This window comes from Schistocerca serialis, chromosome 3, assembly GCF_023864345.2.
Source record: "Schistocerca serialis cubense isolate TAMUIC-IGC-003099 chromosome 3, iqSchSeri2.2, whole genome shotgun sequence".
Lineage (NCBI taxonomy): Eukaryota > Metazoa > Arthropoda > Insecta > Orthoptera > Acrididae > Schistocerca > Schistocerca serialis.
In genome coordinates, this window is record NC_064640.1 from 242,265,009 (window position 1) to 242,280,555 (window position 15,547).

The window sequence follows — 15,547 nt, forward strand, 5'->3', positions numbered from 1 at the left end:
CTAATTACAGCTACACTCCTACCATCCACAGAATATGCATACTTTGACTCCTGCTGACTTAGAACCTCGTGCCGTTTCAGACAACGTTTTTTGCAACGCATTACAGTCGATCCCCACTTACTTGCGTATGTACTTTTCACGGATGAAACCTTTTTCAACAGAGATGGACTGCTAAATCGTCACAGTAGTTACGTTTGAGCCAATGAAAATCCCCAAGCTAAAGTCGTGAAGAATCATCAAGACACAGTATTAATGAACGTGTAGGCAGGCATAGTCAGTTATTACATACTACGCCCGTTTCTTCTTCCTCCCGGCTTAAATCGTTCAACCACTTTCTCGGTATCTTTCTCAGTAACAGGAACCCGACTATGGCATAATCTCCTACGTTATGCTAGAAAACTAAATAACATCCCAGCTTCAGAAGACAGTTAATGACATAGCTGCTAAAGCAACAATAATGATTACCAGTATCCTTTACGCTCTCGAACCCTTGTATATTCTTCTTTCGGATTAGATCTTCCTCATTTCCCAGTATTCTTAGCTAGTGCAGTCTCCATAAATTCCCTTTCCCCAGAACTCGTTATAACAGAAAACATCTGTTTTATGCATCAAGAAATTCTTTTTATACCTGCCACTAGTATTATTTTTACTATCGTGATAATTATTCTCATTATTATTGTTAATATTACTTTCGCTATAAGTGGAATCAGCAGTAGCAGCACAGGTATGCGAGCATTAACTTCATAACTTCATAGTCAGTACTATTTACTCACATGGTCGCTATAAACACTCAAATCATTTTAATACTATTTGCCATATTAAAACTGTTATTCATTAGGTAACTATGACCCAAGAAATGTACTGTATCCAGAGTCTGCCAGGAAGTTTCAATGTACTATATGTTTGACGCCCTGGTCCGAAGTGACAGAGGCCCTTATGGCCCTAATCAGATCAGGTTCAAATGGTTCAAATGGCTCTGAGCACTATGGGACTTAACATCTGTGGTCATCAGTCCCCTAGAACATAGAACTACTTAAACCTAACTAACCTAAGGACATCACACACATCCATGCCCGAGGCAGGATTCGAACCTGCGACCGTAGAGTCGCGAATCAGATCAGGTTAAATAAATAAATAAAAATAAATAAATAAATGCACCAGTGTACGTAGTGTTCATCAGAGACTTATTACCCAGATTCCTGGAACATATGACACCTTTTATTCGTCATCAGATGAAGGTTCAACATGATGGAGCCTCACCTCCTTTGGATGGAGGGTTCGTTAACACTTGGGTCAGACATTCTTGGAAAAGTGGATATGCAAAGGTAGCTCTGTACCATAGCCAGCACCTTTACCTGATCTCACCCCACTTGATTTCTTCTTGTGAGGCCATGTGAAAAGTCTTGTGTAGGAGATGCCTGTCGAAGCGGGAGAGAATCTCCAGGCAAGAATTCTCCCTGCCTGCGACACTTCTCAAACGACACCGGGGTATTAGGACGAGTACGACAGAACTTTGTGCACCGATGCCATACCTGCATTGGCACTAGGGGACGCCATTTTAAACAACTGTTGTAAATGAAGCAATTTGTGAAACTTGTGGAGGTAAATGGAAAGCATTATCACTCTATAGTGGACTTAAAATTTTCGGCATATCTGATATCAAGATACGTGCGCCGTTACTAGTTCATTAACGGGGGAAATTATTTGAGGGCATTGGGGAATATTCAGCAGGCGTTCTGTATGTCATGATCACGGTTTGGAAGTTAGGGGCCTTAGCTTGAGTGCTGCGCGAAGCTAAGGAGGAACTTGAGTAGATTTTCACTTATATCTTTCGAGTTAATCGTTTCCGGACTAGAGCCTCCACCTCAAATTGACGCGTTTACCGTGCTTCATCATTCCTGAAAGTTTGTAACATCATCATGGAATAACCATGTGTAATTTGTTCTTACAGTGCAGGCAACGGGAAACTCGCTGAAGGTTATTCTGTCTGCCTTGATGATCTGCATCGAGTGCTAACTGATGTGACAGGACGTATGAAACGATTGTCGAGTTTGTAGACTCTCGAAAACGATGGTTGAGCGAAGGTCGCAAGCAAACTGTCCGTATAGATATAAATAAATTTCATTTTGACAGTTCTGAATGTGATATGTATTTCAAAAACTATGAATCTGTAGAATGTGGTAAGAGTCGATGGATTACTGTGTTGCCAGATCAAAATCCATCAGAGATGTCATCCCGCGTGACTGGACTATTGACTCTGGCATCGAAAGAGCTGGGAAAAAGATTTTGATGTATTTGAAAACTGCATTATTCGTTTCCATAAAAGTTGTTTAGAGTGAAATGATCAAAGGTTTCGTTGAAAATATAAAAAAGGAGATCTCTGATTTCGTGAATTTTATGTACATATTGCAGATAAGATTAATACTAGAAAATAAATGGGTTATAAAAGGAAGTTCAAAAAATCTTTTACAGTTTTCATGCGTCGCCCTTTTCTTACTAGTTGCCGAATCAAATCACTTTAACCTCTAGATTTCTGGTCAGGCCTTGCAAAAGCTTGATCGTTTAAAGCCGAACTTACCCTGACAAGAAGTACCGATACCTAAGGTTCCTGTTGATATGACAAATGTACTTCAGTCTTTAGAGAGAGACTTTTTCGCTAACTTTATTTTAAAGGACGTTAACGTAGAAAATTATCATGCAGAGTTCACTGGAGTTTGAAGCCTATCATCGTTTCAGTATTACTCACAAGGGAACCTCCCCATCGCAGCCCCCTCAGATTTAGTTATAATTTGGCACAGTGGATAGGCCTTGAAAAACTGAACACAGATCAGTCGACAGAACAGGAAGAAGTTGTGTGGAACTATGAAAAAATAAGCAAAATATACAAACCGAGTAGTCCATGGGCAAGATATGCAACATCAAGGACACCGTCGACTCACGACCGCTGTGGTCTCGTGATTAGCGTGAGCAGCTGCGGAACGAGAGCTCCTTGCTTCAAGTCTTCCCTCGAGTGAAAAGTTTGATTGTTTATTTTCAGTTTATGTGACAAACTCTTATGTTTTCATCACTTTTTTGGGAGTGATTATCACATCCACAAGAAAACCTAAATCGGGCAAGGTAGAAGAATCTTTTTACCCGTTCGCCAAGTGTACAAGTTACGTGGATCGATAACATATTCCTGTCATGTGACCAGTGTCGTATAGAATCTATCAGACGTGTTTTCCTGTGGAGGAATCGGTTGACCTATGACCTTGTGATCAAATGTTTTCTGTTCCCAATGGAGAGGCACGTCCTTTCATCTACTAATCGCACGGTTTTGTGGTGTGGTCGCAAAACACAAACACTAAACTCATTACAGTGAACAGAGACTTCAATGAACGAACGGACAGATCATAACTTTGCGAAGAAATAAGAAGTAAACGTTTCACTCGAGAGAATACTTGAACCAATTACCTCTCGTTCCGCAGCTAATCACGCTAACCACAGGACCACGGCGCTCCTGAGCTCACATTGTCCTTGATGTTGCATATATTGCGCATAGACTACTCAGTTTGTATGTTTTGCTTATTTTTTCATAGTTCCACACAACTTCTTCCTGTTTTCTCGATTGATCTGTGTTCAGTTTTTCAAGGCCTATCCACTGTGCCAACTTATAACTAAATCTGAGGGGGGTGCGATGGGGAGGTTCCCTTGTCAGCAGCAGACATTGTTACACAATATTTTCTTCTTCTAAACTGAAAAAAATTATGAAATTTGCTTGGCGTTCTCTAAATAGAGATATTAGACTGGATCCTATTCCCAATTCCGGCTCAGTATTGTGTAAAAAGTCTATCTTTTTACGACCAAGTTGGGTAACAAAAATTGTGCACTTATAATGCCTAAATAATTATAACACATTATAATACTACTTCATATTTTTGCAACAGTCGTAAGGTATAGATGTTGAAATGTTGTTATTGCTTGTACTCCTCGCTAACTTGGAATATTGTTATAGGACAAAATATGAGACTTAATAGCTTTAGTTATCTATCAAATATTTTTTCCTTTAATTCAGTACTTCGCTGTGTAGTGGAGTAAGTGACATGAGAGCATAAGAGTAACGTAGTGTGAGAATTCAGAGGTTTCAAATGTGTTGAAATTTTTCATTCGCCCAGTAAATTTTCTGTAAGAGGAAAAAATCAAACTAGGGTCGGTATCACAGGTCGGATCATTGCCTTGTCCGTAAGAGAGCTCGAGATGGCCCGGTTTTAATCTGATGTAGGAGGTGATCGGATGGCGTTGTGTGAGATTCAGTCTAAGGTAAGCTATAGCAAATGAACTCCGTCAGCAAACTCTCAACGGTTCAGTGTCAGGCTATCTTGTGTGACAACAATTTAGCAACTGATTGCGGGACTAGAGTGTGGAGTTTAATCCAGCTGTTACGTGGTACACTATCTGCTAAGCAGCGGTTTAGTCCGCGTCTCCGACTTGATTAAATAGTTAATTTGATATCGAGAACTTCAATGAACAAGCCCAACACTTCCGATTAAGGATGTAGCTTTTGCTGAACTAAGCGGAACGGATCGTGACTGATTCATATCTTGCCAGAACTGGTGAAACAAAGTTTAGCCCCCCAAAAACGTGGCAGTAATATGTCATTTATTGCTTAGTTAGCAATGATTTTAGTCTTCCGTGTGATAAGTGTTTTCATATGAACGATTGCTTATCTGCGGATTGTGCCATTGATGTGGGTAAACCTAGGTGGGTCTGAGCTTCTGGCAGAGAAAGAACTGGACACACTGCGCGACTGTCATTAAGAAAGGACAGGTAGGTAGGCAGAACAGCTGGCCAAGCGGGGCGCGTCAGCCGGTCCGGCGGAGAGCGGCGGCGAATCGAGCATGACGCAGCCAGCGTTTTACTGCCTCGCCAACCCGTTTGGTGGGAAAACGATCAACGCTGACTTTGATTTAGTGCACTTCGGTGAATGATCCACCGGTCGCCTGGGCCAACCGGCCACACACGTAGAGAGAAGCGGAAATATTTAATCCGGCGCGGCCACAGCTCGGAAGGAGGTGACCTTCGCTCGCCGGGCGTACATAGCGTGGCCACTGCGCAGATGTGTGGACACCGGCGCGTAGCACTCGCGCAAGCCTAGAGCCTGTCTATTCACCCTCAAAACGTCTCAGGTCACGCGTCCGTTATTGAATGGATAGCGTTATAATAAAATTATTCAACGTAGATAAAATCTCCTGAAAGTTTCGTTGTATTACTAGTAGCTCCTCCACACGTTGGTCTTTAAAGAATCGTTCCAAAAAAAAACAGTCTCTACCGCATCTCAATGTTTATGATGTCATATATCCTGAAGTACGTTGCGCACCATGACAGAATTTTGCAGCTACATTCAGCGGTATAGTTGAATTCTGCCTGCAAAATGTGTTGCGAATATAGTTTCCATCAAAGAAGCAATAAAACGCTATTCCTGACGCTGAAGTTTTACTCCATTAACAGCGACACTGTAGTATGTGCTAAGCTTTTAACCTTTAATTTTTTTAAAGGAGCTTGGGGGGGGGGGGGTGGGGGGGGGTGAGCTAGAAAAAGGTTCGACTTGGTTTAAAATTTTGTGTGAAGTTTTCTAGAAGTAACTAACTGCATTCATTCCTAAATATTAGTCGTTTACAGTGTGGGCAATCTACACGCCGTTTGTTACATTGCCTCAGGATATGCGCTCACTGTCTGACTTCAGAATTTGAACTATTGTGTTAAACCCTTAACCTAAGGGTTTTACATCTTAATGAATAAATTATGACGGCATTTTCAATTTTTAAATTTAGTCAATAATTATATGAAATACTGAAAATTAAATATTTTTTTCCCTTGGTTCAAAACGGCTCTGAGCACTATGCGACTTAACTTCTGAGGTCATCAGTCGCCTAGAACTTAGAACTAATTAAACCTAACTCACCTAAGGGCATCACACACATCCATGCCCGGGGCAGGATTCGAACCTGCAACCGTAGCGGTCGCTCGGTTCCAGACTGTAGCGCCTAGAACCGCACGGCCACTCCGGCCGGCTTTTCCCTTGGAAGCCGTTAGATATACAACATGCAATTAGGAACTTTTGACCATTTTAGCCGTTTAACAATGTAGATAAGACAGTATTCATAATTATATATCAAGCCACTGTAGTGGGACGCGAAATTGAAGCGTCACCCATCCACTAGTGTCAGCCCAGTTTGCAGGTGAATATAAATTTAATTTAGTGGTTTGTTTCTGTATTTTTGTAATCTTTGTAATTGTTGTGAATAATCTAAAGTTTTGTATTTATTTTTTATGTTTCATGTACGGAGAGGGCGGCGCAACGAACGGAGACAGCATCTTCACTGCCGGGGCCAGAGAGAAAATTGCTGGCCACTATACGTCGCGGGTCGACAGCCAGAGAGCAACAGAAGATCCTGAAACCGAGTTGTTGCGTCGTGCTTCTAAAAACTGAAAAAATAAGATTTTGTAATTTTGTGCAACAATGATGCCATAGAAAGTTTAATCATGTTGTAAATGGTCAGTCCTATCTTGTCAAGACTCAGGTTCACGTCTATATGTAGGAAGATAATAAACTAGTGGATGCTACCAAAGTTTAAATATGTGTTCCGAGAATTTATTTATGAAGAATTATGTTAATGAATTACTAATTTATTTGACAAGATTATTAATTGTGACAACGTTCTTCGCGAGTTTCAATCTGGAAAGTTCATTTAATGTGGTTCTAATATTTGTTAAATCAGATAACTTGCATTAATATAATTTCTGAGAAGAAACAAAACGACATCTAAATTGAAAAAGTTTGCACAAACAAATTGGACTGAGTGACGTAATTCTGCGCATACGACTCAAATGATGATGTTTTACAGTTTCGTTCAAGAACCATTCAGAGACAATTTAAAAAGAATTTAAATAATTTTGAAGTGTGTTGTAACTGACGTAGGTGACGAAGTCTGCACATGGTCATATGTCAAAAGAAAATCATTTATACAAAACTTGCGTCGTTACACTACACCGTGGCGACCTTATAAACAGGTCTTGTATGCAACTAAGACATACAGGTACGAAACAAAACATCAAAGAGTCCTTCGGAAGTCAACGAGAGTCTTCTTGGAGCCTTCACCAGCCAACGGCGACTTCGCGGGTGTGGGCATCTGACGGAGCGCAGCCAAGCAGTACGGTCACGCAGTTATTCCACGAGAAGGCGCATCTGTTGGGCGGCAGCTGAACGCTGCAAACCCCGACAACCTTTTTCTCCCTAAACTAAGAGGCCCAGTACGTCAGCTGGGGGGCGTTCTTCCGGCTGGTATTAGAGGTGTTGCTGAGGGCTTCGCCTGTTGACGGTGGGGCCGGGCGTGGTTGCAGCCAGTGGCGTCTCCGGCGGTCGACTCAGCGTCCTGCCGGTTGCGGAAGCGGGGTCGCAGCATCTCAGCGGTTGCATCGACGGCTGTTACTTCTGCAGCCCATAGCAGCACACTGATCACCAAGAACTACAAACTACAATGTTAGTGTCAGGTGAGTCTGTTTTAAGTTGGAAGAGGAGTGTTGTATATAGGGAGTGTGTTTTAATAGGATTGTTGATTACAAGTCTGCGTATGTAACTAGTTAATATCTTACAATAATGTCGGGAAGTGAAATGTCAGACGAAGAGCAATCCATGTCCGATAGGAGCATGAGATCCCTTTTTAGGGCGATCGCTAAATTAAAACAATCTAAAGGGGATTTTTTAGCTGAATTAAAACAGTCTAACGAAGAATCTACTGCTAGATTAAAAGAAGAGCTAACAAAGTCTACAGACAGGTTACAGGAACATCTTAATGAAACCAGTCGAGAATTAAGTGATAAGATACAGACTTCTAAAGTTGAAATGCAGGAAAAACTAGTAGGACTTAGTAATAAGATTGCTGATAATTGTAAAAGGTTAGATCAACATATTCAGGAGTCGCGTGAGGAAAAAGCTCGCATGCGAAATGATATTACTGACTTAACCAAGAGACTAGATAATGTCAATGTCTTAGTTGTAAATGAAATAGAGAAAAATAACGATAAGTTACGAGATGAATTCTCCATGCAAACAGAAACTGTTCGTAGAGAATTATTAGAATCTATTAAAGAGGTTTCTACCAAACCTGTAGAGATTTCTTCAGTAGATAATGTAGAATTAGAGACATTAACTCATCGATAGAAAAAGATCATACTGAAATAGAAAACATGACATTTTTAGTTACCGAAATATGCAGTAACCTTGAGACTTCCAAAGATAACAACATTGACGAAAGTACAGAGCGTTCACGTCGTGAACACAGTGAAGAATCGATATTAGCTAACCGCGTATCCAATACAGAAATGCGAATACAGGAAATTACTAAACGGTTGTCGGAATTAGATAATAATGAAAACCTTTCAAGTAGCAGAAATAATAACGTAAACAGAGACAACAGTCGCATCGTGTTTGCTAGCTCGGACGACAACAATACAAATAAAGAAATCACGGCAAGCAAATCCGACGCAACTCCGTCTCTGCAATCTAAACAAAATCCAACTATGTCTCTCGCAGAATGTTGGGATAATACAACGACAAATTCAAATGTAGCAAGTCGATTTCCTGTATTCAAACCAGGAGGCGAACTTCACCCTATAATCTTTATAAAAGCTTTTGAAACTTCATTATCTCCTAAATGGAGTAATGAAAAACGGATTCAATTTGTAATAGGACATTTAGAAGCAGAAGCTGCGGAATGGGCTGTACTGCATAGAACTGAATTTAGGGCTTGGGATGATTTTGTTAAGCAGTTTAAATAAAATTATTGGTCGAGAGGAAAACAACAACACTTAACTTTAGACTTGTTAGACCCTCCTCCTTATTCCAAACGGTGGAGAGGTTGTAGGAATTATTTCGAATGGCATTTAAACCGTGCTAAATTAATTGGAGAACCAATTATTGAAAGTCATCTAATACGAGTCCTAATTAGTAGGTTACCGTATTATGTAAAGGAAAGAGAAATGTTATTCTACGAATTATCCATCCGAACGAGAAAAGGAGATCGTGTATTAGTACGATCTCATCCTAAAAGTTCGAAGATCAATAAGGAATGTAGAAAATTCTTCTTTATCTTTGAAGGTCCATATGTTGTGCATAAGATTGTACATCCCAAAGCGTTACTTCTTATGGAACCTTCATCAGGTGTAATTAAAGGATTATATAGTGTCGATCAAATTAAACCCTTCATTCCTAAATAAGTTAATATTTAGTATATGTTACATATGGACGAGCGTTCATAGTTTATTCATGTGAAGTTTTTCGTGATAGTTACGTGTTATTTAAAAAAAATGACAGGAAGTTTAAACAAGTGTTCTACAATAATCTACCGGTACTTCAAAAAGGGAAAGATAACTAAAAGGGGATTTAAAGAAAGTTTTGTTATTAGGTCAGAAGGAATTTTGTATATATTATATTTACTCGGATAGTAGGAACCTAAAGGGATGGTTAATAATTTTAGGGACTATGGGCGTCCAGAGCTATATGGCTCACGAGAACATAGCAGAGTGCCTTTAATACAGATTTGTAATAGTGTTAATGTAAAACACACCAAACGGGGCTCTCTCGCTTGTTTCTCCTAAATAAATTGCCATTACCCAACAAAGTGTCCGAAGGTAAAGAAAGCCGTGCCGAGATTGTAAAGAAAGTTTTGCTTAATTTCTTCCTGACCTCAGGCATAAATAAAGCATTAGGGAAAAGAACGACGTAAAGTAAATAGTACTATTAGTTATTGTGAGAAACTTATTAGTAACATTCATTTTAGAAAGAATAACTCTAGTAAATGACTAAAACTGAAACTAACCTATCACAATTTGAACGCTCTGTCCTAATGTAACAACGTTAAAGAACGTACTAAATTATTATTTACTAGCAACTATTAAATGAAAAGGAGTAATCTCCAGATATTCGGTTGTGAATTACCATAATAGCACAATTAAAAGTAAGTGATAAATAGTCACAACAATATTGTCATAAAAGGATTGAATCTATCAAAGAGCAAGGACTTTAGATTACGGAAAATGTGAGAAAAATGCATAATATTAATAGTTAAATATTGTATATAGAAGAAGTTTTGTTTTCGGTTAAAACCTGACAAACTGAGCTTGTGGGTGTGGTACGTAGTGGGACGCGAAATTGAAGCGTCACCCATCCACTAGCGTCAGCCCAGTTTGCAAGTGAATATAAATTTAATTTAGTGGTTTGCTTCTGTACTTTTGTAATCTTTGTAATTGTTGTGAATTATCTAAGTTTTGTATTTATTTTTTATATTTCATGTACGGAGAGGACAGCGCAACGAACGGAGACAGCATCTTCACTGCCGGGGCCAGAGAGAAAATTGCTGGCCACTATACGTCGCGGGTCGACAGCCAGAGAGCAACAGAAGATCCTGAAACCGAGTTGTTGCGTCGTGCTTCTAAAAACTGAAAAAATAAGATTTTGTAATTTTGTGCAACAATGATTCCATAGAAAGTTTAATCATGTTGTAAATGGTCAGTCCTATCTTGTCAAGACTCAGGTTCACGTCTATATGTAGGAAGATAATAAACTAGTGGATGCTACCAAAGTTTAAATACACTCCTGGAAATGGAAAAAAGAACACATTGACACCGGTGTGTCAGACCCACCATACTTGCTCCGGACACTGCGAGAGGGCTGTACAAGCAATGATCACACGCACGGCACAGCGGACACACCAGGAACCGCGGTGTTGGCCGTCGAATGGCGCTAGCTGCGCAGCATTTGTGCACCGCCGCCGTCAGTGTCAGCCAGTTTGCCGTGGCATACGGAGCTCCATCGCAGTCTTTAACACTGGTAGCATGCCGCGACAGCGTGGACGTGAACCGTATGTGCAGTTGACGGACTTTGAGCGAGGGCGTATAGTAGGCATGCGGGAGGCCGGGTGGACGTACCGCCGAATTGCTCAACACGTGGGGCGTGAGGTCTCCACAGTACATCGATGTTGTCGCCAGTGGTCGGCGGAAGGTGCACTTGCCCGTCGACCTGGGACCGGACCGCAGCGACGCACGGATGCACGCCAAGACCGTAGGATCCTACGCAGTGCCGTAGGGGACCGCACCGCCACTTCCCAGCAAATTAGGGACACTGTTGCTCCTGGGGTATCGGCGAGGACCATTCGCAACCGTCTCCATGAAGCTGGGCTACGGTCCCACACACCGTTAGGCCGTCTTCCGCTCACGCCCCAACATCGTGCAGCCCGCCTCCAGTGGTGTCGCGACAGGCGTGAATGGAGGGACGAATGGAGACGTGTCGTCTTCAGCGATGAGAGTCGCTTCTGCCTTGGTGCCAATGATGGTCGTATGCGTGTTTGGCGCCGTGCAGGTGAGCGCCACAATCAGGACTGCATACGACCGAGGCACACAGGGCCAACACCCGGCATCATGGTGTGGGGAGCGATCTCCTACACTGGCCGTACACCACTGGTGATCGTCGAGGGGACACTGAATAGTGCACGGTACATCCAAACCGTCATCGAACCCATCGTTCTACCATTCCTAGACCGGCAAGGGAACTTGCTGTTCCAACAGGACAATGCACGTCCGCATGTATCCCGTGCCACCCAACGTGCTCTAGAAGGTGTAAGTCAACTACCCTGGCCAGCAAGATCTCCGGATCTGTCCCCCATTGAGCATGTTTGGGCTGGATGAAGCGTCGTCTCACGCGGTCTGCACGTCCAGCACGAACGCTGGTCCAACTGAGGCGCCAGGTGGAAATGGCATGGCAAGCCGTTCCACAGGACTACATCCAGCATCTCTACGATCGTCTCCATGGGAGAATAGCAGCCTGAATTGCTGCGAAAGGTGGATATACACTGTACTATTGCCGACATTGTGCATGCTCTGTTGCCTGTGTCTATGTGCCTGTGGTTCTGTCAGTGTGATCATGTGATGTATCTGACCCCAGGAATGTGTCAATAAAGTTTCCCCTTCCTGGGACAATGAATTCACGTTGTTCTTATTTCAATTTCCAGGAGTGTATATGTTCCGAGAATTTATTTATGAAGAATTATGTTAATGAATTACTAATTTATTTGACAAGATTATTAATTGTGACAACGTTCATCGCGAGTCTGAATCTGGAAAGTTTATTTAATGTGGCTCTAATATTTGTTAAATCAGATAACTTGTATTAACATAATTTCTGAGAAGAAACAGAACGACATCTAAATTGAAAAAGTTTGCACAAACAAATTGGACTGAGTGACGTAATTCTGCGCATACGACTCAAATGATGATGTTTTACAGTTTCGTTCAAGAACCATTCAGAGACAATTTAAAAAGAATTTAAATAATTTTGAAGTGTGTTGTAACTGACGTAGGTGACGAAGTCTGCACATGGTCATAAGACAAAAGAAAATCATTTATACAAAACTTGCGTCGTTACACTACACCACCTAACTGCTTACACAGAGTTCCTTGTGAATTAAGTCAGTTTTGTACTAAGCATGACTGAGTCTTTCATACTGGTCCGTCAAGCAGGTACATAGCACCTAGATTGTTGGAACATGAGAGCAGCTGGTGATTGCAGTATTCTGACCCCACATTTGCTCTGCATATACCGTGGGAAGGACAGAGCTACCAGACGCAGTGCTATACCCTCTCATGTGCAAACAAAGGGCAAAAACTGAATCCGTTGAAAATCCTGTAGATCAATAAACATCTAACGCACAGTCCTCACTTAATATTAAAACATAAAACACAGCTCTTCTAAACATCAGTTAAGCCTCACATTTCTCCACTTCCTCAGACACAGCCTGTTCCATTCTACTCTTCCATTTCACTACTTAATTATAAATTTTATTGCGATTGTCGATGTATTCGAATATGATTTGAATTCTATTGTTTAATATATACAGGATGTTTGTTTTAACTTGAGACAACTAAATATATCGAAAACGGGGCATCACACGAAAAAAAATGTTATATGTGAAAAGTTAACATTACTAAAGGGGACATGCGTCTTTGTTACAACTGGCCACTTCCTAACCACCTAATTACCAAATACCAACCGTTAGAACACAAAGGTTTCTATTAGTATCGTAAATGAGATCCGTCGGTTCTTTATTGCATAAACAGGCCCACTTGGTATTTATCGAATACAGCGCCATCTACCACGAATGGGAAACAATGGTTTGAGTAAACGGTAAGTATCATTTGGGGGTAGAATCCGAATATGCAATAAACATTTGGAAATCCTGTTTGAAAGTACAAAGTTGACCCCACCCATGTGGGAGGGGTGGATAGAATGTGGCCAGTTGTAGCATAGATAGATGTTTCCATAGATAATATTAACTTTTTACCTAGAAAAAGTTTTTTCGTGCCATACGACGTTTTCGAGATACTTAGTTGTCTCAAGTTAAAACAAACACAAATGCCGCGATGGTTCCTTTGAAAGAACACGGCCGGTTTCCTTCCCCATCCTTCCCCGATCCGAGCTTGTGCTCCGTCTCTAATGACGTTACGGACGTTAAACACTAATCTCCTTCTCCTTCCTCTGCTGCAGACGGTGGTCCATCGTTGGGGTCTCTGGCTACATTTTCCATTTCTGTCGGCCCCACTTGTTTAACAATTGTCAATAATCGAGCCTTCCACCGCGTATCGCGTCCTGGGACGTCCCCGGGGGCGTTTTCCAACACGCTTAGAATGGAAGACTCGGTATGGGAGGGATTCATCAGCTTGAAGGGTGTGGCCAAACCACTTTAACCTCTTCTGCCCCAATATTCGGCCAACGTGACGATTTCCAAAGCTATGGTACAAATACTCCTTCGTTCTTCGTTCCAGTTAACTTCCATGGCATTGTAGACGGGTCCATAGATCTTTCAAAGAACCTTCCTCTCGAAGGCATACATTGCTGCTTCAGCTGTAGCCCAGAATTCACAAAAAGTACCGGCCGTACTAGTGTCATGTACAGCTGGAGCTTACACTTCTGTGGTATCAGTCGTGAGTTGAATAAATTTTTCAGGCTAAAGAACATGCGATTAGCGTTTGTTATACGTTGAGGCAGTTTTTTCGGTACTTCACTGTTATTTATCAGTATGGATCCTAGGTACGTGAATTTTTAAACACTTTCAAAGCTATGCCAATCAGCTTAAACATTTCCTGTTAAAACTTCTGTTTCTGCATCATCTTTCATATGTATTACCTTTCAAATCTCTTCTCCAGCGCGGTATTCATGTCTCATCATTATTTGACTGAGACTGTTAAGTTAAATTGTTATACGGGCTACTAGACTGTTTCCCCACATGCGCATTTTCTCTTACACTAAGCGTCGTTATTTGCTCATACTCTTCTCCTCCTGTTGCACCTCATTCTCTCCCATCTGCTCCTCCCCCTCCCCCCTATCTCTCTCTCTCTCTCTCTCCCTCTCTCTCTCTCTCTCTCTCTCTCTCCCTCTCTCTCTCTCTCTCTCTCTCTCTCTCTCACACACACACACACACACACACACACACACAGGCATTTTCTCCATGTTTTTTCTGGTTCGTTCCCTTCACGTTTATTTACTGATAGCCGGCTGGAGTGGCCGAGCGGTTCTAGGAGCTTCAGTCGGAACCGCGAGACCGCTCCGGTCGCAGGTTCTAATCCTGCCTCGGGCATGGATGTGTTTGATTGCCTTAGGTTAGTTAGGTTTAAGTAGTTCTTAGTTCTAGGGAACTGATGACCTCAGATGTTAAGTCCCATAGTGCTCAGAGCCATTTGAACCATTTTATTTACTGATAGGCTGAACGGTTTCACTTACGTTACTGACTCACGGGTAAAGATGACATTTACTCTGTGTTTCCACCTCTTTCTCAGCGTTGTTCACCCTTATTGTATTCTCTTTGACGAGGGTCGTCAGATGCAGCTGATGTTGAACTTGTAAAGTCGATTAACAAAATAGGTTAATTGCGTAGAAGAGCCAAACGTTTATGCTTTTCGTTTATGATTCTGAAGTTTTTCTACGAAGCAGCAATGGATGAATCAATTAAATAGACAGTAATAACGAGTAACTGCTTGCTCTTGATGTTCACTATCGTGTTAACGTTACTTATCCAATTGTTGGGTTATCATGGTCTTCACGCAGCACAGCCTAAATCTGCCCTCTGCTGAATCCCACTATAACATCTCCAAAAAGGTCACGTCTTATTATTTCTTCAACCCCTGCCCGTCTTAGCTATCGCATAAGTCAAGAGTGAAGCTGCTGTCCACGGTTCTCCGCTTCCATGGTCGGGACGGTTTACACATGTTAGTACCGTGCCCCTCGACCAAGGGTATCTATACCGAGGCTGGTGAAACTTTCCACTTGACGTATGCGTTTCAGGTTGGCAGCGTAACAGTTTAACAGGTGAAGAATGAGAAGCACGAGGCGCCAGGAGTGCTGCACGAGCCAACCCCAGCGGAGTAATCGCTTCCTATTCTGACGTCAAAGCTCCCGCGTCACCAGCTTTGTTTTGTGTGTACATAAACGACGTGCGTTATGGTTGCTTTCTACCGTGTG